Source organism: Ictidomys tridecemlineatus, chromosome 6, assembly GCF_052094955.1.
Source record: "Ictidomys tridecemlineatus isolate mIctTri1 chromosome 6, mIctTri1.hap1, whole genome shotgun sequence".
NCBI lineage: Eukaryota > Metazoa > Chordata > Mammalia > Rodentia > Sciuridae > Ictidomys > Ictidomys tridecemlineatus.
In genome coordinates this window covers 143,721,620-143,744,806 of record NC_135482.1, presented here as the reverse complement: position 1 = coordinate 143,744,806, position 23,187 = coordinate 143,721,620, and the positions used below count along the sequence as shown (strand labels likewise).

General features: G+C 35.1%; 1 protein-coding gene and 1 long non-coding RNA gene across 9 annotated transcripts in view; one reads left to right on the top strand and one right to left on the bottom strand.

Moving 5' to 3' along the window:
* The window catches only part of Pcdh9 (protocadherin 9), an 848,769-nt gene that overhangs the window by 22,626 nt on the left and 802,956 nt on the right, over positions 1–23,187 (bottom strand). The gene's annotated exons all lie outside the window — the stretch shown is intronic.
* Positions 22–15,190, top strand: LOC144378414 (uncharacterized). The gene is made up of 3 exons (XR_013440069.1): positions 22–146; positions 6,693–6,856; positions 15,062–15,190. It is a non-coding gene; the product is annotated as an uncharacterized LOC144378414 (long non-coding RNA).

Below are 23,187 nucleotides of genomic sequence, written 5' to 3'. Positions count from 1 at the left end.
TTGTGAAAATGTCCTCAGCTCAGTTTGTCACACACAGACACTGCATAAGTGTTTAAACACATTAATCAAGAGACTGACGCAGTGAAGTTCAACTTGAGTGGCAGCACTAAGAGAGCTTAGGGACTGGAACGCAGGATGGATTTGAGGTAAGCTGGCAATCTATCCCTGTTTATGATTTTACCACCTTGCTCTGACACATCTTTTCTCAAGCCATCTGTTTCCTTCATATCATTAGAGAGCAAGGCACAGGCCACATTTCCTTTTTTTTTTTTTTGCAGCCTTATTTGTTGGTGTGTGCTTGATAGAGTCTTTATTAATTCAAGATCTTGTATTTTCAAACAGGAAAAGTAGCTACATGAACATTAGACATTGTATGTTCTAAGAACCAATAATGTGATATATTCTGAAATAGACTTAATGATTTTACAATTATCTCTTAGTGGAAATCTTAATTTTATTGGTATATGCTCATATATTTATTCTATGCATTGCCAAAAAAACTTGACACATGAAAAACTCCTTCTATATTTTATACTTGGAAAGATTGTAAAAATCTATGTGCTAATAAAGCTATCTTGCTCATTTTTTCTTAGTTCTTCTGGTCATACTTAAAAGGGAAATTCCTTCATTGTGTATAGTGATACATTATAAGTTTCTGCTTTTAAAAGTCAAAAATACAGTTTTAACTGAACTATTAAGATCAGGGGAAAAAAGGATTACTGCATTCTCAGGCGTTAACATATTCAGTGTTTCCCTTCCTTGACAAGAATAGTAGTGTAGATGTTAATTATGGTACACAGAATGACTCCTCAGAACACCTAAAATCCTTGGTCTTTGTGCCTTCTGGTCCTCTACTGTGTTTTATGGCTGGCTTATGCAGGAGCATGAGGAAATAGATCTATAACAACCATTTTAAATGAGCATTTCATACCTCTTAAATACCTTCCCAAAACACTTGGCTTTACATCAAAAATTAACTTTAGGAAAGGAACTATTATAACAATCTTTTTAAGAGAGTTTGCAGTTGCACTTAATCCAGATACTTCCACTTTCACATGGTGAACTGAATTATTAAGAAACAATTCCAAAACTGTGAGTCATTTGTATGTAATAGCAGGCAACTGAAATATGTGTGTGTGCATGTGTATGTGTGTGTGTGTGTGTGTGTGTGTGTGTGCATGTGCACACGCCTGCTCACACATGCATCCCGCCTCCAATTACACTATTAATAATATAAAAATAATCATCATGTTACTGAAAAAGCAGAACGTTGCTCAGCTTCTTTCTAAGGAGTTGAAGAGATTTGTTTCTAAAGCACAGATTTCATGGACAGTGTAGAGGATTCTTTCATGATAAACTGATTTTTATTCTGTCTTTCTATTGGTTTTGTTTTGCTTTGGAATTTATTCTTTTAAACCTGCAGTGGCATCGCATCTTGAATCGGTTTTAAAGTGAATGCTTAAGGCAAAACTCAGGTATAGTCAAAACTGCCCTTGAAACTCACTCAGCATGTCAAGATGCTCACATTTGAAAAGGTATGAGGAACTGAGAGAAGATGTGTTCATGTTGCCCACAGCAGTTTACTCAGGGGCATTGCTCATTATCCCTGGAAGGGACCACCTGGCTGTTTTAACTGTCTCACAACCTTGGTCCAGAAAACACAGTTGAGGTTGCATCATTGAAAGGCACAAATACACCTCTGATATGTCCTTGCTCTATGAAATAGGAGTTACTTTGGGGCCATCATTCTGCCCTAGCTTGCCCTCCTTTCTTTTTATTGTTTTCTAAAGAATAATAGTAAAGGAGGAAGAATAGACACAGTTGAGCGCAGTACTGTAAAATAGATGGCAAACTTAGAAAGCCCGTGGGAAATCTGGGAGGCTTTGTGGTCCTTTTGGCATCTAAAAGAATAGCACTGGGACTCTGACCCCACTCCACTACTCCGTCACGTTTTTGCCTTTAAAAGGTGGAAAAAGGTAGATGTAATGGTGACTATTGAAGACTAGATGTGTCAGAAGTGTCTCAGGGAGACACTAAGGAGCCAGTTCCTCAGCTCTAACCTTTTCACCAGGGAAGTTGGTTCAGAGATACCAAGTGACTTGTAAAAGATTGTACACCTATTTAGAACTTAGACCAGGAAATAGAGCTTCCAATTCCAAAACACAGCGTTGTGTTACTGCATCTCTGTTGTTGAGAGAGGACATTAATTTTAGATTCATAATAGGAGCTAAAATAAACATTACCAGTGTTATTTAAAACTCTCTGTGTCAATTATTTCTCTATTGCCTCAAGTGCAGATGCAGTCATTGGTCATTCTATGCAATAAAAACTCTTGAAAAGATGGAATGATAGGCAGTGTAAAGGTGACTGAGAAAAGTTGATTGCAAAGCAAAGTATTACAGAAAGTTAAATTTTCTAAGCAAACAGTAAAATCAATATGATAGAAATTTGATGTCTATAAAATAGAAATAGTTTAAACACTTAAATGTATGTAATTCATCAAATGCCTGAAAAAGAGGCATGGATATGACAGTGAAGCCCTGCCACCAATATTTTACCTTAAAAATATCTTCATGTTGAAAATTGGGACACCTGAACATATAGGCAAACACAGAGTATCTATGATGTCTCACTACCATTCTGGGATCCCTAATTTGATAAAGTTTTAAGTATTGTGTTTTTTTTTTATAATTCATAGGAATATCATGTATTGATAAGATAGAAACAAAACACAGAATCACATAGGATCTTTATGATATAAATTTGATATGTATTATTACAATAAATTCTCTAGCTACTTTTATTTTACATAAAAATATTTGTCATTACAGCACCTTGGCCTTTGCTGAGGGAAAACAGTTATTCTGAAAGCTATTCTATGTTGATGAGAAGGATGAGCTGTGATGAGGTTGTGACAGCTTGCTTACCAGTTTCATAGGTTAAGGTTAAAATGTCCTTATAATGTCCTATAATGTCTCTGGGACTTATGGTGAGTTGTTTTTAGCTTATGGGATAGAAATAGAAAGGTTTCCAGAAGCTGACATTATTTTAAGGACAGATCACATTTGTGTTGAGTTAAACTATGTCAGTCTATTCCACAATTAGAGATGACAAGGTTAAATTTCTGATTTTCTTCTTTTCAGTAAGCCAGGCTTCAGAGAGGAAAAAAAGGATGTCTCACTTTTTATTATTCCAGAATTTACTTAGAAAAATGATACCTAAGAATGATCTTTGTGTGCGTGCATTTCCATCAAGTCTGAATTTTCTATAGGGTCACTGTCCCTATGGAATGGATAATATTCAAGAATGCATTGGTGGGAGGTCACTGTTATTTAATTCACAATTATTAAACCTAATGTGTCTGGTTGCTTTTAATGAGTATGAGTAATTTTAATAGATACAGAGATAAAAAGTCACAGAATTAGATTTACTCTGTGATCTTGTGTACATGAGTTTGACTGAATTACAATGAAATAGCTTTGAAGTAGAGGTTTATTGCAATCGTAATGAAGCAAAATTGGCAGACCATCCCCACCTCCTATTCAGACAACTGACAGGAACCATCGCTTATTTCTTCCTTTAATACATCTCAGGTATATTATTCCTCTCATTACTCTATCAAACCTCTGTCCAGTTTCTGCCTGTTTTACATCCAGAAAACTAATACTCTGCTTTCACCAGCTCCTGCTTTTCACATTTTTCAGATAGTCTGTTCTAAATACCATGACAACAAAATTATCTTCCTCCCATACCACCTTGATTACATTTTCATATGGTTGAAACCAGGGTATGGACTGATGAAACTTAAGCATGGATTCTTTCCCACTTACACACATGTAACCCCACATTGTGTTATGAACACAAATGGATAAAAGGACATTTTCACAGATGCGCAATGCATTTTAACTTGTGATAATTATACTCCTGTTTGTGAAATTAATGACAAAAGCATCATGAAAATGTATTCAATTTTAAACCCTATAGAACAAAAATAAATATGTTGAACCTAATTAAAATAATAAGCTATTAAAATTATAAATTATAAAATAAAATGCCTCCCCTCCTGAGCATCTGAGTTCCATACCTCAGTTTCAGAGAGGCCATTTTCACTCAGAAGACAACCACCTTACTTTACACTGGACTCCCTGATGTCACAAATGTGCCTTTATTTTCTTTTTCTTCCTCCCCCACCTTGCCTCCCCGCCAATAGTCTGAATTACCTTCCTAAATGCAATTATCTTTCTAATGATCAGGATGCTTTTCTGTATAAAACGTATCAGAGATAGCTTTAACAATCCCCCTCCCAAACTCTGAAAAAAACCAAACTAAATCGTAATTCTAGGAGTGCAATGTGTTAGTTTATTTTGGATGCCAAGAAAAAAACCTCAACAATGACCTTGTTGCCAGATTGGTAGGTGTTAAATCTTTGGTGTCAGGGATTCTTTTGGTGTATTAACTAGTATAAATCCCTTATGCAATAACTTTAAGCCACGATATTGTGTTGTATATTTAGGGAAAAGCAGGTAACAGGTTGCTACTATCTCTAAATTTGCATTAATTTGCTTTGATCTGGGGAAGCCCACCTTTATGAATAGAATGTATCAACACTTGGAACAAATTTTGGAAAAACAAAAATAAATTATTTTGTTCTGAATTACATCCTTTACAACTTTTCCCTTTTTCTTGTATGTATCATATTAGTCACTCTTTTAAAAATATTAGCCTAGGTGAATCAAAAATTGAACTATGTATATATGTAAGACATATTCTTATGAGAGGCAGTGCTGTGTGAGTTAAAGGGCCATGGACTTGTCAGCACTGAAGGTCAAATACTTGAGTCATCATAAGCAGTGGATACTCAGGACCTCATCTAACTTTCAAACATCTTAGATTCTTTCTTTGTCTTTGAAGGTGTGAAATAAATTATCTGATTTGTTATTATGAGCATCAAAGCCAACTTGATTAATGTGTTTGAATGAAAATTGTGTATGTTCACTATTTTTAAAAATGATGCATAGCCATTGCTTTCAAATTTTTATACTGTTTTCCCTCATTCTGAAATCTGGAATAAATTTAATATGTTTATTTCTGGGTATGTCTTTAATTTCACTAAAACTGTTGATATTTTTCCACAATCATTAGAACTAGTTTGGCATCATCTGACATCTAATTAATAAGCTTTTAGTTACTTATTAAAGATCAATGTTGAAAACATAAATAAAATATCACTGATCTTTCAAAGATCCCATCAAGTATCAAAAATGGATGTAGGATGCTTTATAATTAGTTGTTGCATAAAATTCATCAGTCAGTTTTTAATCTTCTTAAGTTTGTTCTCCTCAAAGCCAGAAATATTTCATCATTCAAAAATTATTTTTGAAAAGCTCAACAAAATGCTTTACCAAATTATTTTCATTTACTATATTTATTCTCTTTTTTTCTTTAAATTATAGAAACCACGCCAAGAATATTTTTCAGTTGTTAATAATGCTGTCTCTGGTCTACAACTCAAAGAACTCATATGATTTAAACCTGTAAGCACCTTGTCAATATCAGAAGAAAAATGTTTTGAAAGTAATAAGTGCCTTAGAAGTATGATATTGTAATTTATAGTAAATAAAACAATAGTTAAGATAGAAAATTAACTTATTCTTCACTTACTTTTATTTTTCATATAAAACCCAGAAAATTTACAATGTAATATTTTGCTGTAACATCATTAGGTTTCAGAATCAACCTGGGTTGCTCTCATTTCTACTGAGCATTCACAAAACCTGTGTGAGAGTTGACATCTTGTGTCTTAAGGCAAGTGAAGTGGTTTATATTCTTTCCAATTGATCCATGTTAACTGAGAAAGGGTTTTCTGCCTGGATTGAGGACAGTCACCAAGTGTGATGCGTGTGACTGACAGCAGCAGCAAGAGTAAGCACTTTGGTGTTTCAATATGATTTCTACCGTCAAGATGTGATATTTTTCCCCCTTTAGACAAAGATATTGAATTGAGCTTCAAAGAAATATCAAAGCACATTTTCTTGGAGACTGGTCCTAAAAGTTTAACATTCTTTTTAAAACTGGGACATATCTTAAAAAATAATTCTTGCTTTTGTCCCTGAACTAGTGTTATATATATATTTTTTAATCTGCTTTCAGTTAACCATTTCAAGATGTCATGTCTAATGGCAGTAATCTTACTATTTTCTTTTGTCATATTCAAGAAAATACATTTTAAAATTATTCTTTTCTAGAGAAAAGTCTGTATTTTCACTTTAGGTTAAGTACAGGGAGTCAGGAATTTGCAAAGTTATAATGAAAGAGAAGAGGCTGGTAAGTCATATTATAAGGCATACATCATTAAAGCACGATAGGTTCCACTACAAATGAAACCTGTATAATTCTTTTACTTTTATAATTGTAACTTGAGTCAAAGTCCTCAGCCATCGTTGCCAATGTGACTGCATGATTGGCAGACTCTGAATGCTTAACAATTATTCTGATTTTTACTGAGATGTAGAGAAACTAGATTAAAGAGTTTGAAAAAATAGCTACTGTCTACTGATTCTGGGAGCTGCTCAGTCACTAGAGGTGCAGATTCAATTCAAGAATATAATTTTAACTAATTATGCCACCTTCTCTTACCATCTCTCATTTCCCAGCCCAGCTATCCTAAGGAATCTATGTTTAATGTTTTTCAGGCTCCTTATTTCTTGAGAAAGTGTGGCACACTGAAGAGAATGTCCCCAGTTGATGAAGGACACCATGATTCATGATGTCTCTAACGTCTTTCCCTGTGGCTAATACAAGAGATGGGTTCTTAATAAGATGTTCAGGGATCACTTTTTAACCCTTGTCATCCCAAGTAAGCCTTGCTGTTTCTCAGCTCTTTGTAGTAATAGATGTCTGTGTGTTTTGGAATCTGTGTGTAAATATAAGTACACACTAGTGAGCTGAATGGCCAGTATGAAAACAGATCCTTCTGAAATCAAAGAAAATGCCAGAACTTGACCACGTTCTACTGAAGCAAAAAGGTATTTCTTATATATGAAAGTACTGCATTTCTAGAAAAAAAATGCATAACTTTGCAACATCTACAGAGAAAAGCATCTGGTAGCTGTTCTGAATATAAATGCTTTATTAAACACTTAAACTGCATCTTTTCAGTGCTAATTAAGTGAATTGAACCCAATTAGAGAATTAAAAACACTTTGTAAGTGCTCGATAGCAGGACTGCCTGAGAAACATTGCACTCCAGCCTTCCCTTCCCTCACACATCACTTGCACACGATATGAATCATACAGAAGTCTGCTCAGTATTTATTTTGATAGTTTCCTCCTGTTTTGCTTTGCTCTTTAAAATCCACCAGTCCAATAGCTTGGCACTTGATGTTTATTCAGGGTGCCTGCTAATTCACCAAGTAATTGCTCATAGAGTCCCATTTCCCGAATTGAAAAATAGAAGTGGGGGGATCTTCTGTTTCCTGCTGATACAGTGACATATTTAGAAGCAGTTGTCTATACAAGTGTCTGCCTCAGCATGTCCTGAAGCAATATTCAGCACCCACCAGAAGCTCCTGCCCAGGCTGCATATTTACCAGGTTTCATCCATTCTGCCAGCACCTCCTGGGCTTCAGCTATACCCCACTGGACAGCCCATGCTTTGTTTGTTTATCCATCCTACACTCTACTAAGGCAGAAAAAGTAAAATGTGATTGGGAAGTAGGGGAAAGTTCTGCCTTAACACTTAAAGAAAAGATGAAAGACAAAAATAACCTCCAGAAAATAAAATTCTTCAAAATTATTCTTGTATAGTAGTATTAAAGTATAGATCTCAACGACTTTCAAGGCTTATTTTTTTACATAGAGGATAAAAACATGCACATAATAACAATTCTGTGTAAAACAAATGCCTGCAGTATGTTATGTGTTAAGTAAGTACAAAAGGCCTATATTCATCAAATCCAGCCCTTAGCATAAGATTGTTCCTGAACTGACTACGATATTTTAAGCAAAGAGGATACATTTTTTTTAAAAAATGAGCACACATCTGAAGACTATGAATTTTCTTGAGAATAAATGAGCATTCTGGGGTATTTTATTTATGTCTGAGATAATGTCTCAGAAATGTATTTCTCCATTTTAAGAGAAAATTATAGTTGGAAGGATCCTGATTAGGAGTTGGTTGAATCAGTCACAGTAAATAATTATAGACACAAATTTTAAACTCTACTGAGAAGAGAAAGTTTGTGTGCATGCCTGTGTGTATTTACTAAAACATAGCTATTGAAAACAAGATTTGATCCTGATGCAGCATATAGGGTAAATAAGACCTCGGGATTTCCACACAACTTGAGAGTCCTTTCAAATTAAAGTGGAGTCATATCTGATTGTCACTGGTAAAGTCCAGCCTTGGCAAATTCATTCATGAAAGGGATGAAGCTTGTTCAACACATATTGAAATACTATTATGGGAGTGCTCTGGCCCCAAACTACATGAGTGCCAGAGGAAAAGTAAATGATTACAATAAGTCTCTTTATTTGGTTTAATGCTTTCTGGAATTTCTCACTGGACCTAGCTTTCTGCACTAAGAAACTCTCGTATAAGTGAGTTTAAACATCTCTGAGGATTTGCGGAAATAAATTTTGGAAGTAGCATAACATGGTTTAAAATGTTTTATGATTTAATGAAAAACTTATTTAGACTAGTGATCAACCCAAATGAGTTGGCAGAAGGCTTATTATTCAGCAAACCCTTATTGATCCCCTAGTTGTTTCAGACAGTCTGCTAGGTACAGGGGATACAGCCTTGAACAATGCAGCATATCCCATGAGGGTTATAGTTTAGTGGCAATAAATGAGTACACAGGCTAGGCTTTCTCTATACAGGAAGTTAGGAAGACCAAGTTCCTTGGCCAGAAAGCTAAGGGACTTCAACTGAAGCACTATATATTTATTTAATTTCTATGTTCCATTTGGGGGCTAAGATTTTAATGGTTTAATGAAAATGGAGAGGGGGTATCAGAGGGAGAGTTCTAAATTGCCTCTTTGGCACTAAAGCAAAATAACCTAACACTTAAAGTAATTGCAGATTGTGATAAATGCTATAAAGGAAAGGAAGAGTGTGCAGTGAGTGAGAATAATAGAGAATCAAAGTTGCCAGCGGGTGTTTTCTAAAAAGCAAAGAGAAAACTGCGCTCAGTGGTTCCACTAAGAAGAGGATTCAAAGGCTCTCCATGCTCCTTGGCTCACCTAGGAAAGAAGTACCTTCCAAATGTCTGAGGCATTTAGAAGTGCTAAGTAACTTTCCCCTGTGAAGTGATGCTGCTGTGCTCATTCAAGGGAGATGGAGTCCAGAAATAAAAAGAAGTACGATGTCTGAGAGGGAGAGTGCACCGTGTCAGAAAGAGACCTTCAATCAACTCTTCGCAAGTCACTGCAGTGGCTTGTCCATGGCGATCTTCACTTTGTCAAAAAGAGAATGTTGCCAGATCCTTTTATTAATACATTTTGATGAGTGGTTATTATTATTAATTCAACAGAGCTCACCCATTGTTTACTTGTCATTTGTGTTAATTTGTTCAACAAATACTAATTTTACAGACCCCAGTGCAGGGCTCTGCCAGAAGACAGAAGTTTCAAAGGTTAGGCATATAATTCATCAGGCAAGATGACAGAAGTTACTGGTATAATGTAAAGCAGAGGCCTGGCCTCTCAGGCCAGCAGTGGTTAGAGAAGACTTCCTAGGAGAGATGGCTCCTTCCTGGTAAAGACAGTTCTCACTACCTTTAAGCAAGAGGAGCCAGAGGTGAAGGGGACAGAGCAGCAGGTATTAGAAAATTGTATCTTCTTTACCGTGTTGTTAAAGTAAGATATATATACATATATACATATATATGTATATATGAAAATATATGTACTTATTAGCTCTGCTCTTTTACAGAGCTAAGCAGGGACGCATTTGTCACTGTTCATTGCAATGACAAGCTCATTTCAATGCAGTTCAAGTTTTACTCTCTTAGCATTTATGGCATTATTCGATCTCCTACATTGATGCTGACAGATGCGTGGTTTATATTTAACCTAAAGGTAGCATTTACAACCGCAAAGACTCTTAATTATGATAGAACTGAAAACATAAAGGATTCCTACTACAGCAAAGATTTTCTTACTTGCACATGCTTCTATATAAAACACCAAATGCACAGAAAAAAAATTAAAAAGGCAAGAATTGATAAGAAAAAAAGTGTGTGTGTGTGTGTGTGTGTGTGTGTGTGTGTGTGTGTAGATTTAATATAGTGTGTGTAGATTTTTGAGAACAAGATTAGTGTTATAGTTTCAAAATAGTTGTCAAAGGAAAAGATGAAAATTTTATTTTTAACCTGGTCCCAGACACTAACTACAGGAGGCATCAGAATTCTGAAATTCCCTTTGCTACACCAATGCAGCTCTAAGGTAGAAATGATGGACTAGGTACCCCTGGAGAAGTCCAAACCAGCAGGGGCACCACATTCTGCACAGCACAGTCACAAGCAGCTTGTCCCTTTGCAATGATCTTTCTACTCTTGCTTGAAGTAAACAGTGGGGTCCCCATGGACCAACTACTTCTGTGAAGGAGAAAAATTACTCTGGATAGGGTTTTAAAATGGAATGAACAAGAACAATGTCTATCTTTTCTAATTCTGTTTCTGTTTTCCTTTTTGTATAAAAGTTGAAGGTTTTAAAGTGGAAAGAGAAAATATTAATAAAATAGACATTTTTTATTAAAATATTTTAATATTTATTTATTTCAATGCTGGGAATTAAACTTAGGTTCCTGTGCCATGCTAGACAAGCTCTCTACCAATGAGCTATACTCACCGTCACATTAAAATTTTTGAAGAGTTATTTTTGTTGACCCTAATAAGCATCAAAGAAAAGTTTGTTGAAGCATATTTGCCAGGGAACATGGACTATACATTAGTAACAGAATGGTTCATTAATAATAGGATGATTTAAGTTCAATTGTGAAAAAAAAATGCATTCAGTCCTGGGATAGCCAATTTTATACATCAACTTGGCCAGACCATGGTTCAGTGCACCAACGTAATTGTCATTATGAAAGTAATTTTTAGACAAGATTTACATTTAAATCAGTGGACTTTGAATAAATCATATTAGCTCAATAATGTAAGTGGGTCATGTGTAATCAGTTGATGTCCTTTAGAGAGAGAGAAAAAAAGTGAGTCCTTAATGGACCAGCCATTCTTCCTGGAGATTGAAACACCAACAAATACCTCTGTCCTGCTCTCCTTCCATGAACAGATCAGACTTGCCAGCCTTCACAACCTAGTGAACCAGTCCCTAATACGAATCCCTATTACTCCTTGAATTTATATATATATATATATATATATATATGTATATATATATATTCATATTATTGTCCTATTTTTCTGAAGTACCTAATATGAACCATCATAATTCACTTTAAAATAATTTCCCGATCAGCTCATACTATACAACTCACTTTTCTTCATGACTTACTTCTTTTGTCCACTTAGTGAGTTAACTGTGAGTGGGGACACAAACTCTTGTCAGTTTTCAAACAAAAATTTTATGAAAAACAGATCATGGCATGTCTCTTTATATTTGAACCTGCAGTTATATGCTATAAGCATAACCCTACCATCTGTGCAACTACCCTAAATAGCAATTTAATATTCAACAATTAAAATTATATTAATAGTCATTAATTTCATATTATTGAGTTTCTTCCTTCAAAATAAACATGTGTACACCTGTCTGCTAAACAATGAAAGTTTGATAAAAGAGTCTTCTCCAAAACTTCATAAAGCATCGCATGCATAGTTAAGACTAAAAACTATTCAAGCTTGTGTGTGTGTGTGTGTGTGTGGGGGGGGTTCTTTGCTGTTTGTTTTACTTTGTTTTGTTTTTATCACATCACAGTAACCTAAGTTGAGAGCATGCACCATGGAAACCCTTCCTATTTACTTCAGGCTACTCCTATATGTTAGCCCACCAGGACATATAAAAGAAAGCATTAGGCAATCTCTCTTAATCCAATGAGTAAATTCATTTCTACCTACTTTAAAGTACTAAATTTCTGAATTTTAATTATTTTCTCATTTGATATTTGAGAACTTTATCTTCTCCTACTTATCTCTTTTAAAACAGAGCTTGCACTGACCTTTTGTATAAGCTTGATGCACTTAATATATATATGTTTCCTGACTTGTTAGCTTGTTTAGATAACAACATTAGCTTCTAAAATAATGAAAATCAACATAAGAAAATAAATGAATGAAAAATGCTAACATTTTTTGACAAACACCATTCCAGGTATCTGATATGCATGCTCATTTAAACCTTAATCATCATGTGAGGTGGAACATTTTATACTTGTTTTAGAAACAGATATTCTGAGATATTAATTTGAAAAAAAAATCTGAGCTAATAAGTGCTCATGCCAGTATTTAAAACCAGGAACATCTGATTCTAAAGTTAAGACTTTTAGCCCCTGTGGTAGGCAGGATGAAATATTCTCCAACTGTGAAATGTGGTTTGACCTACAACCTTCCAGCCAGTTCTATTTTTTTTTATGTTTATTAACAATAAAGAAGTATTTTACTCTTCATAGGGCAATAAAATATTAGTATAAATTACAAGGGGTTTCTATGTATTTGAAAGCATAGTTTTTGGAGGCTTGTGCTATAATTTTTGCTACACAAGAGCAAGGCAGCAATGACCTAGTTTTTGGCAGAGCACACACTTGAAAATCCTATGAGAATAGATTGTCCAGTTCCAACCCCCAGCATCCTGTCTATGTAGGTCCCTTCTAAAGATAGGCGAGCATGTGTAGAAATGGGTGCATAATAGAAAGAAAGAACACTTCTGAACCACACAGATATGAGAGACCCCAGCTACAGACTTTACAGGAGTCCACTCCCACACACAGAGGAGAGAGAACAAGTCACGAGATATCATTAAATTTGTCAGTTTAAAGTATTGTTTAAAGACATATCCATACCATATTCCAGGACCCCCTCAAAGACTTCAAGTTTCAGAGTGACTTTTGTTTACAAAATCCATAGTACAATACCAAATTACAATACACATTGGACCATCAGAAGTTGGGATTTGGTGCTAGATGCAAAATCACCTTATGTGGCCTACATTACCTATTTCAGAGCTGGCCAGATTTGAGTTGGGAGATGATGTAACACTCTGAAAAGTGAAAAGCTATCTGAATTACTTTAATAACAGAGATCAGGCACTAAAAATAGTCTATTACATATTTATGGATGAAGAGGAACATGTTAATACGAAATAGTTTATATAGATGCTTTTTAAAATGCCAAACAATTTCTAGAGAGCCCCAAGAGGGAAAAATAGTTTAACATTCCTATAGTTTTGTGAAGAGGAAAATAAGTTAGCTTTGTTATTTAAACACAACTAGGCTGAAGTTAAATTTAAATTTTTTTTATTTTCCAAATTTTAAATGATAAAATGCCTGTTGGTGATGTATAATGTTTAATAGCATTTCAGCAACATTGTGTTTTTTAGTTATTGTATCAATCTTAGGCCCAAATGCTGCCTTTTGTCTCATAAGAATTGTTGTCGCCATAATTCCAAATATTCCAGATCACTTAGCAACTAAGTAGTCTGCCTAACTATGCTTTATTATATGTAAGCTACATAAAAATAAAAATATTAAACAAAGTAAGTAAAGAAATTCTCTATAGTTATGGAAATACTGTACAAGAATTGAATAATTTTTTTCTCATTAAATTCCCCACCCCTTAGGGAATATCCCTTTCTCTTAACAGAAAGCTTGAAGATCACTTGTAAATAAGGCAGCATTAAATACAAAGGTATAATGTTTATGTATAAGAAACATCATAAGAATGTAATGATAATAAATAAGCCATCCCCAAAACCAAACACTGAATGTTTTCTTCAATATGTGGATGCTAATTCACAATAAGATAGGAGGTGCTAGGGAAAAATCAAGGTACTTTGGATTAGATAGAGGGGAATAAAGGGATGGGAGGGGTTTGAGAGTAGGAAGCGTAGAAGAATGAATCAGACATTATTACCCTATGTACATATATGATTACATGACTGGTGTGATTCTACATCATGTACAATCAGAAGAATAATAAGTTGAAAAGAAAAGAAATATTGGAATTTTCTAATATTAAATATAAAGACATTTAATTAAAACATACTCAAAATGACATGATGTCAAAATTAGGCACAATCATAATTAGGGATTTTCATTCAATTTACATATGTTCAAAAACTTAAGACTGCCCTGAAATTTATTTTCTGATATTTAATTTAGTATTTGCAGAGAATTTCAAATACCAAAAATAGATAACTATTCTTGAGAAAATTAGAGGATTTTATTAATTTTATTAATTCCCCAGGTATGATTGACCTGCAGTTCATTCATCTTTAGAGCTGAATAAAACTCCTTTGTCTGTATATATCACATTTTCTTTATTCATTCATCTGTTGACTGCCACAGACTGGCTCCATAACTTGGCTATTAAAAATTGTACTAGGGGCTGGGGATGTGGCTCAAGCAATAGCGCACTCAACTGGCATGCGCAGGGCGCTGGGTTCAATCCTCAGCACCACATAAAAATAAAATTAAGATGTTATGTCCAAAAAAAACTAAAAAATCTCTCTCTCTCTCTCTCTCTCTCTCTCTCTCTCTCTTTCTCTTAAAATATGTACTAGTACAAAAGAATAAAATTAGCATCCCATACAGATACATTCTTGCCAATGTTTTTGTAGTAGGCCTTATATTTTTTATAAATGCACAAAGTAAATAAAAGGGCAGTGAGAGCGCAATTAATTTGAGAAACATTTGCTTTACATGAAAAATATTTTAATTAAATGAATCTTTGGCATGGCCTGTAGGGAAATCTGTGCTCCTGATTTTAGAAATTCAAAATACTGTTAAGAACATAGCAAAGGAGTTGGTTAACAAACATAATTAAGAATGTATAAGGATTGTCTACAGTTGGTGAATGATTTTATTTATTTATTTACTCCACAGGATTTACATGGACCTGATTCCAGAAAACCAGTACATGTGTCTTGTACTTTGAGGTACATTAATTAGGTAGCCAAAATGTAAATGTCTAATTCTATAAAATTGAGCAGACTTTATTGTATTTGAACATACCTGGCCTATTAAAACTTTATTAAGCAAAGTATGATTATTGAGTACTCATTTAAATATTGTTGATAACCAATCATTAAAATGAGGGGTTTTCCCAATTTTAATGTGGCAAGAACTGGAAGCAACAGCATGAGAGTTACATTCTGGATATGATAAAAGTCAATCTATTCCAAAGGTTTTTTACTATGTGGTTTTATACTTATTTGGGTGATTTTGTAAACTTAATTAATTGTGTTCTTGAATAGAAGAATAGTTTTTTTTTTTTAAAGACATTACACACAATGGAAGGTGAGTGCCCTCCCGTCTCGGCATAATTTATTGTGAAAAGTGTATCTGTAATGGTAGTGGTGGGGAGGGCTCCCTGGTTTTTAAATTCTATCTGCCCTCTAGCTAAGTTTGCTTCAGTGGAAATGAGATCCTGAGCAGTGGGCTGATGGATGTACACATAACTGACTTGTTCAATTCTAATTTAATTCTAGAAATCTATCTCCTTTATGGCTTTAATTTTTCTGACATAGAAAAATTCTTTCTTTTTAGGCTTCCTTTGCTTCTGCAGAGTGAAGTATTACTTGGTGGAGGCAAAAGAAAGAAAAAAGTGAGGGTGGGACAGAGAGAGAGGGGGGTGGGGGAGCAATAAGGAAATAGAAGTAGCAATAGACTATCTCACAAAAACAATTTTCATACTGGCAGGGAAAATACAAGAACTCCAAATAGCCATATATTGAAACAGTGGCAGATCCTTGGCAGGGTATGATTTGAGATTATTAATGAAAACTTTCACCACATACATGCACATCTTTTAGATTCAGGAGACTTGTATTTTTCACTTCCGCACTAGTGTAAAAGTATAATAGACCAGAAGAGAACTTCCATTCTCAGCGTGGATGCAGTTAGAGCTTTTATGATCACAGAAGAGCTGAAATATGCCCAGGAAGGTATTCGTTTCAACTTTATATAGTAAAGAGAACAACGAAAGTATAAGGATGATCCTAAGGGAACTCTTTCTACACCCCTTTGATTAACCTACATTTTAGAGATGACCACAATTTTCTGGCATTCTGGCTACATTAGTAATTAGCCTTTTATAATGAAGATGTTTTATTCGCTTCTCACACCACAGGTATTTTCTTGAAAATTATTAACATAATATATCTATAGTATAATAAGGTGCTCAAACTAAAGTTGTGAACAAATCCACCCTGTCATGATTATATTATTTTACAAAGTGTATGCACTGCTTTGTTCTACCTTAACAATCAGACAAAATAACAACCATTTGTTTTCCCTGTGATTTTTATATTTTTAAACATATAATTATGGTTGAGTTAGACAGTAAAACAAGAAAAGGAGAGCTCTATACACATTTTAGACACATTTTTTAAAAAAGAGGATGTACACACATTAATTTTTTCCTAATCCAATTATTAAGATTTTCTGTATCCCTTCTATCATTTAAAATATTTCCCTTTTCTTTCTTTCTTCTTCTTTTTTTTTTCCCTTGGGCACATAATTTTAATTCTCTTGGAAGCTGACTCTCTTAATGTCTATTAAAAGTCTATTCTGCCAGGCATGGTGGCACATGCTAAAATCCCAGTGGCTTGGGAGGCTGAGGCAAGAGGATTGTGAGTTCAAAGCCAGTCTCAGCAAAAGCAAGGCATTAAGCAACTCAGTGAGACCTCCTTTGTAAAAAAAAAAATACAAAATAGGAGTGGATATATGGTTCACTGATTGAGTGCCCCTGAGTTCAATTCCTGGTTACCTCCCACTAACCCCCCCTCCAAAAACTTTGTTGTTTCTTAGGCATAGCAGTATATTGATATAAGGGTCCTCCATCACAGTCCCTTTGGAATTTCATTGAGAAAGTTTAGGAAAATATAGAGAAATAATCTTTCTTAAACCAAAGAGAGTCTATTGCATTCTTTTCCTCACATCAAAACTCTGGAGCAATTACAAATATCCAGTCACTCAAGTAAATATGTAGTGTTAAAACTATTATTTTCAAGTAAAACTGCTATAGATGTGAAACCAAAATTCACATGGCAAACAACATCTAATGTTTAAAAGTCCTAGGATCTTTCCTTTTTTTTGTTCTTGACCACTTTGATCCTAATAAATTTTCTCAGCAAGAAGAAATATAGAATTGAGACACATGAAAATCTTTCTTGAGAGGATAGTTTTCATGGTGATAGTTTTCTGCCATGTAGTTTGTTTTTACTGTCCCAAACAAAAGGGCTCAGAATAAATCTAAATGGTATGAAACACTGTCAAGGCTCAATCTAGATTTTAATCACCAAAGAAACTCAGTTCCTTTTAAATTCCAGCTATTTTGAATGATGAATCATCAGTGACACCTAAACTTTCTCTTAAAGGTGTTCTTCAGTGAGAATTTGCCAAATATATGCTGTTTCAAACTTGCTGAATTCCTTGAAATGATTTTATTTCTTTCAATTTAAACTTTCTTCTTAAATTATAATCACGCACCGCAAAATCACCTTTTGGTCAAGTATTGAGCTCATGTACATCAGCAATCCTATAAGACCATAACTTTTAGGAATGTCACACTCATCTTAATTTCTGAAAGTACATCCTATGATATTTGTACAATGATGAAATTCCCAAACAACACATTCTCAGAACATTTCCCCATTAATAAGGAATATGTGACTGTGTTTTTATGATGATTCTTATACAAAAGCTTTAATCTCATTTAATACTATATCTCTTATTATGCAAGCAGGTTAAATGAACTGCTCAAGATGACTTGTGTGATTAGTCAACTTACTCTGAGTAGTTCACAGGTTAACAGACTTTGTTTTTCACAAATTCTGAATTACTAGAGATAGTTTTATTACTAAGTTTTCTGCATGTCCAAATACTAAGGTCTAAATCAAAACCTTTGTGGCATTTTTCCTTTTAAGGCAGATTATTTAACACAGAAATCTTTTTTATTATTATAGTTTTCCCTACATAAAATAACACACCGAATCTAGGTAGGGAAAACTATAATAATATAATCTATGTAGGGAAAACTATAATAATAAAAGATGCAAGTACTTGGAAATTTTTAAATACTAAATTGCATAGTCAACATATTCATAGATGGCCATGATCTGATTTAAAAGAAGATAATTATTAAAATTTTAAATATTGCTCTCATTTTTTTGCTATTGTTAGTGTGGTGCAAGGATGCGTAGCTAAGGCTTCATCAGAGAAGTTATTTATTTGAAATGTTGAGCCTGAGCTTCATCTCAGATCTCCCAATGTGAATCTGCATTTTAACAAACCCACACTGCAGCTTAAGAACTACTGACCTAATTAATGACTCTGTTGATTTTTTTTTCTGCTCAAGTGACCCAAAGAGAAACAAACATCTTATATCTCTGTGTGTACTGGGGTACGAGGTATACATTTGCACTGAATTGGTTTGCCAGAACTATTCCTGTACTAACAGGCACAGGACTTTTGTATAGCAATGGCCATAAATCTCCAGAATGAGGGCATGGTCAGGGCAGAACAGAGGCAGAATGGAGGAGAGCTTGTGGCTCCACTGCGCTCAAGGGAGACATAAATATGCACACTTGAAGTGTGTGTTTACATACGCTTTGCTAGCAGCTGTATGGGCTGCAAGCTATAACAGGGCAAGTGTCCACTTCAGTTAGATCGAAGTCTCAGTACAAATGAAAAAATGGCAAAGGGGTGTCTTGCCTCTTCTGCTCTGAACTGGGCATGGACTACCCATTCATTAATGATGTCTTCATAAGTTCAAAGAGACGAACTTGACTTCACTGGACTTAAAATAAATCTAAACATATATGGATTTTTAAGATCCACATTTTGAAACAATTTCCACATCAAATTGGACTCAACATTATATATGAGCTGCCTTCAACTTTAAAAAAATACTAGAGTTCTGATTAAAAAAATTTGAGTGCAGTGACAGTTTTTATTATATTTTTAAATATGTTTGAAAATTAATAAAATACAACTCCCATTTTAAATTTTCTATTGAAGTAGCTAAATGAATTTTATAACTATAAAGATGGACAACTATAATAGCCATTAATATTTATAAAGCATTTATTATAGTCTGGATATTACACATATTAGCAGATTTACTCCTCTTAATATGATGGGTACTTTCATTATTCTCCTACTCTCCTTTTACAGATTAAGGAAATGAGGAACAGAGAGCTTAAGTAACTTGACTAAAGTCAAAGAATAAGCAAGAGTCAGAACTTGGAATGTCATTAGAGTCCATTTATCAAGTATCAAGTGTTTGGCCACAAAAATCCCTTTTTACTATCACTCCCTAAATGAGTGGAGCAAAAAACAAAAAACAAAACAAACAACAAAACCTATGAATTTAGTGGTATCTGTAATTGAAGTTGTGATAGACAAGTATTTACTTTTATGACAAAAATAATGTTGTAAATGTGATTTTCGCAGGAAAGGAAATTTCTGAAAGAATGTTGGAAGAGAGGTGGATTAATTTTCTCTAGCAACTATAGCAAGTCACTACAAATTTAGTGGCTTCATGACATCCATTTATTATCACATATTTCTGTTGATCAGAAGCCTGGGTACAGAAGGGCTCAACAAGGTGTTCAATGCAGAGTCTCACAAAGCCCAAATCAAGGGAAGAGCAGTACCACATTTCTTTCCTGAGGTTCTGAGGATGAGTCACATACAAGCACATTCAAGTTATTAGTTTGCTTAAAGGAGCCTCACAGGTCCCTATTTCCTTGCTGGCTGTCAGCTCGGAGCCGCCTCAGCATCTTAAGGTTTTCTGCATTGCATGACACACTGTCCCCTCTCTCTTCAAACAATCAGCCATATTGTTCTTTTCCCACGATGAATCTCTCTGACTTCTTTGACCTATGTCTTTGTCACCGGCTGGAGATAGTTATCTGCTTTTATGGCACATGTGATTAGATTGGACCTACCAAAGTATCCCAGAAAAATCTACATATTTTAATGTTGATAATCTAAACTACAGTTTCAAAATCCCTATTATAGTGTAAAGTAATACCACATTCAGTTTCTGGGAGTTGGGATATGGGCAAAGTTACAGGGATGGGAACATTCTGCCTACTATATTTTTGGAATGGTTAGAAGATAACAAAGGAGTCCAGAAAGCGTAGACTGGGGATCCAAAAATAAACTCTGAAATCATCTTCATTTTGTCTGATAGAATGCTCACATTTTCCACATCATCTTTACTTACTCTATGTAGGAGAATGCCTAACATCATTTGCTAAGCTATTTTTTAAGGAAGATTGTGAACAATTAATTTGGCCATGTAATTTAAGTAAAAATTTGGATGCAAACTGGGCAGGGTGGTGCATATCTGTAATCCCAGGGGCTCATGAGGCTGAAGCAGGAGGATCAGGAGTTCAAAACCAGCCTCAGCAATTTAGCGAGGCCCTAAGTAACTTAGTGAGAGCCTGTCTTTATATAAAATATTTTTTAAAAGGCAGGAATGTGGCTCAGTGGTTAAGCAACCCTGGATTCAATCCCTGGAACCGGAAAAAAAAAAAAAAAAAAGAATTTGGATGCAATGTCAGTATCCTCATTAATTTTGTTCAAAATTAGAAACTGAATGAAAAAAACATAAATAAAATCTTTTAACACAATCTAAAAGTGGTCAGAATGTGAAGCCACAAGGCAAGTGAATGCAAGTGAGTATTGATGCTATAGTATACTGGAAGCAGTGTGATTCTCAGCAAAACAAAAGAAACCAAATATAGAATGAAAGTCTCAGAATAACTAGTGAAATGTGTGTCAGTGTTCACAAAATGTAAAATGCATTAAAAGAAGCAAAATTAATTTCAGAGTCATGTCCTTTACCTTTTATGATGGCATTATGTTTATGATATCTTTATTTTCTGAGATATTAATATTATCATTATCGGTTCTCCAAATATAGTAGCCCTGCTGTTGCTGTTATTAACATTTCTTAAGAGTTCCATCTGTAAATACCGGTGCAGCTAAAACCAAAACACACATGCACATCTCTTGAGAAGAAGACTGACACAGGACTGCTGACACATGAATGGGATGCTTTGTCTAACTAACACAAAAATGCAAATGAATTGCAGAGAAAGAAAACTAAGGAATTCAAAGGCTTTCTTGATTGCCTTCTTTAAAATGCCAAGAACTTAAGCTGGCCTTTCTTATCTTCCACTACATGCATGTGACACTTTAGGAGGTCTTTCTTATTGTACTATAATTCAGGGATTGTTCCAGCTCTGTGCTCCATGCCTTTTTCCAAAGGGCAGCCTGAGATGTATAATTCGGGTAATGAACAGCTGCATAATTTAAGGGTCGAACTAGTAGGGCACTGTTCCTTATTTGTGTTGCTTTAGCAGTTGCCAAGATGTTCCAGGCCTATTTAGGAATACAATTTTTTGACTGCTTTATTTCTCTCAGATGATATATGCTGGGATTTGGTTGTGTTCCAGAAAGTGAATTTTATCAGCAGAAGTACCAGAGCAAGCTTTTCTCTCATTTTACTCCAAAGGGCAACAGCACTGAGCTATAATGAGGTAATTTTTTTCCAGCCATGCACACTCTGTGTTCTATCAGGCAGGGTTGTTTAAACCAAGTCCTGTCCCTTTCCAAAGCATGATGGACTCAATCACTGAGCTATCAAAGACATTTCTACACTACATCCCTCTCACACAAGGCCAATCTCCTGAGCATTCAAAAGGGCCAGGCAACGAGGCCCTTCAAGATGAAGGCTGCATGCTGATTAATCAGTTGCTTTTTTATTCAGTCTTGGCAAGTATTTTCTGTTTGTAAATAAAAGGTTCACCCTGAATTTCCTGTAAACTCAAGAGCATAATGCTGGCTTGGACCTCATTCACAGAGGAAGAAAGCTGCCTGCTGTCGAAGCCACAGAGATGTGCAATGTCCACGGTTGCAAATACTACTTCAGGTGTCTTGAAGCTTCCCTTGAGAATGAGCTCATCTAACAACAGTTGTCATTTCATCTTGATTAACCAGTACAAGCAGGCATCAAAATAATATTTTCCATCTCTTTTACTATAACACTCCCTATTTGGGGGAAAGACCCTGATGAATGGATTTGCAAATGCATTAGAGTGACACAGTGAAATGTGTCAAGGAAGTAGGGTATCTTTTTTTCAAGAAATAAATTGTTGTACTCTTTCACTCATCAGATGGTAAACAGCTAATGGAAAAGAGATGTGACAGACCACAAGGACTAGGAATTGTCTGCAAACTGGCAGGCACAGCGATTTGCCGATGACCCAAATTATTTTCAGGCAGTTTGGCACATCTCTATTTGTCACACTTACACGACCAAGTCAAATGCGTTTAATTAATATGGAGCATTCCCTTTTCTTGAAGCAGGAACAAAACAGCCAGCATTTCTTGATTGCTCTAAAACACTCCATCCAGCAAGAATGAGAAACCTCTTGTCATCATTCATATCTTTGCTTATTTTTCCATGAAAAGCACACCACCACTGAAACCATTTCTCTTTGATAAGGAGTTTTCATTCCTACAGGAACACCACTACTGTGTGTACTGAGTGAGCACACGAAGGGAGCTTAGCAAAAGTGGTTGCTGAAATAATCTTTGGCATAAAGGTTGGACATTTTTCCCTCTCTGTTCGGAAAGCAAGGTGAGGAGGCTTATTTTGTGAGAGGTGGAAACTTCAGAATCATTACCAGAGTTTGAAACTGCTGTGTAAATCCATTCATCACAATGGTACAATCATAATCATGCCCATTCTATGGCCCAGCATAAGTGGAGCAGCCTGGGTTGCTAGGAGGGTACTTACAGAATGCAGGAAAGAAGAAGTTTCTTCCTATTATCCCTTCTTCAAAAAGACTAGCATGAACTCTACTGTCCAGAAAGCACTGTTTAGGGGCCCTTGGCCTTTGCCTCCTGGCACAGCTTTCTTCCCCTCACTGTGTGTCAGGTAACCATGTTGGTGTGCATTACAGGTCTGTAAAATGAGGCATTAACCCAGA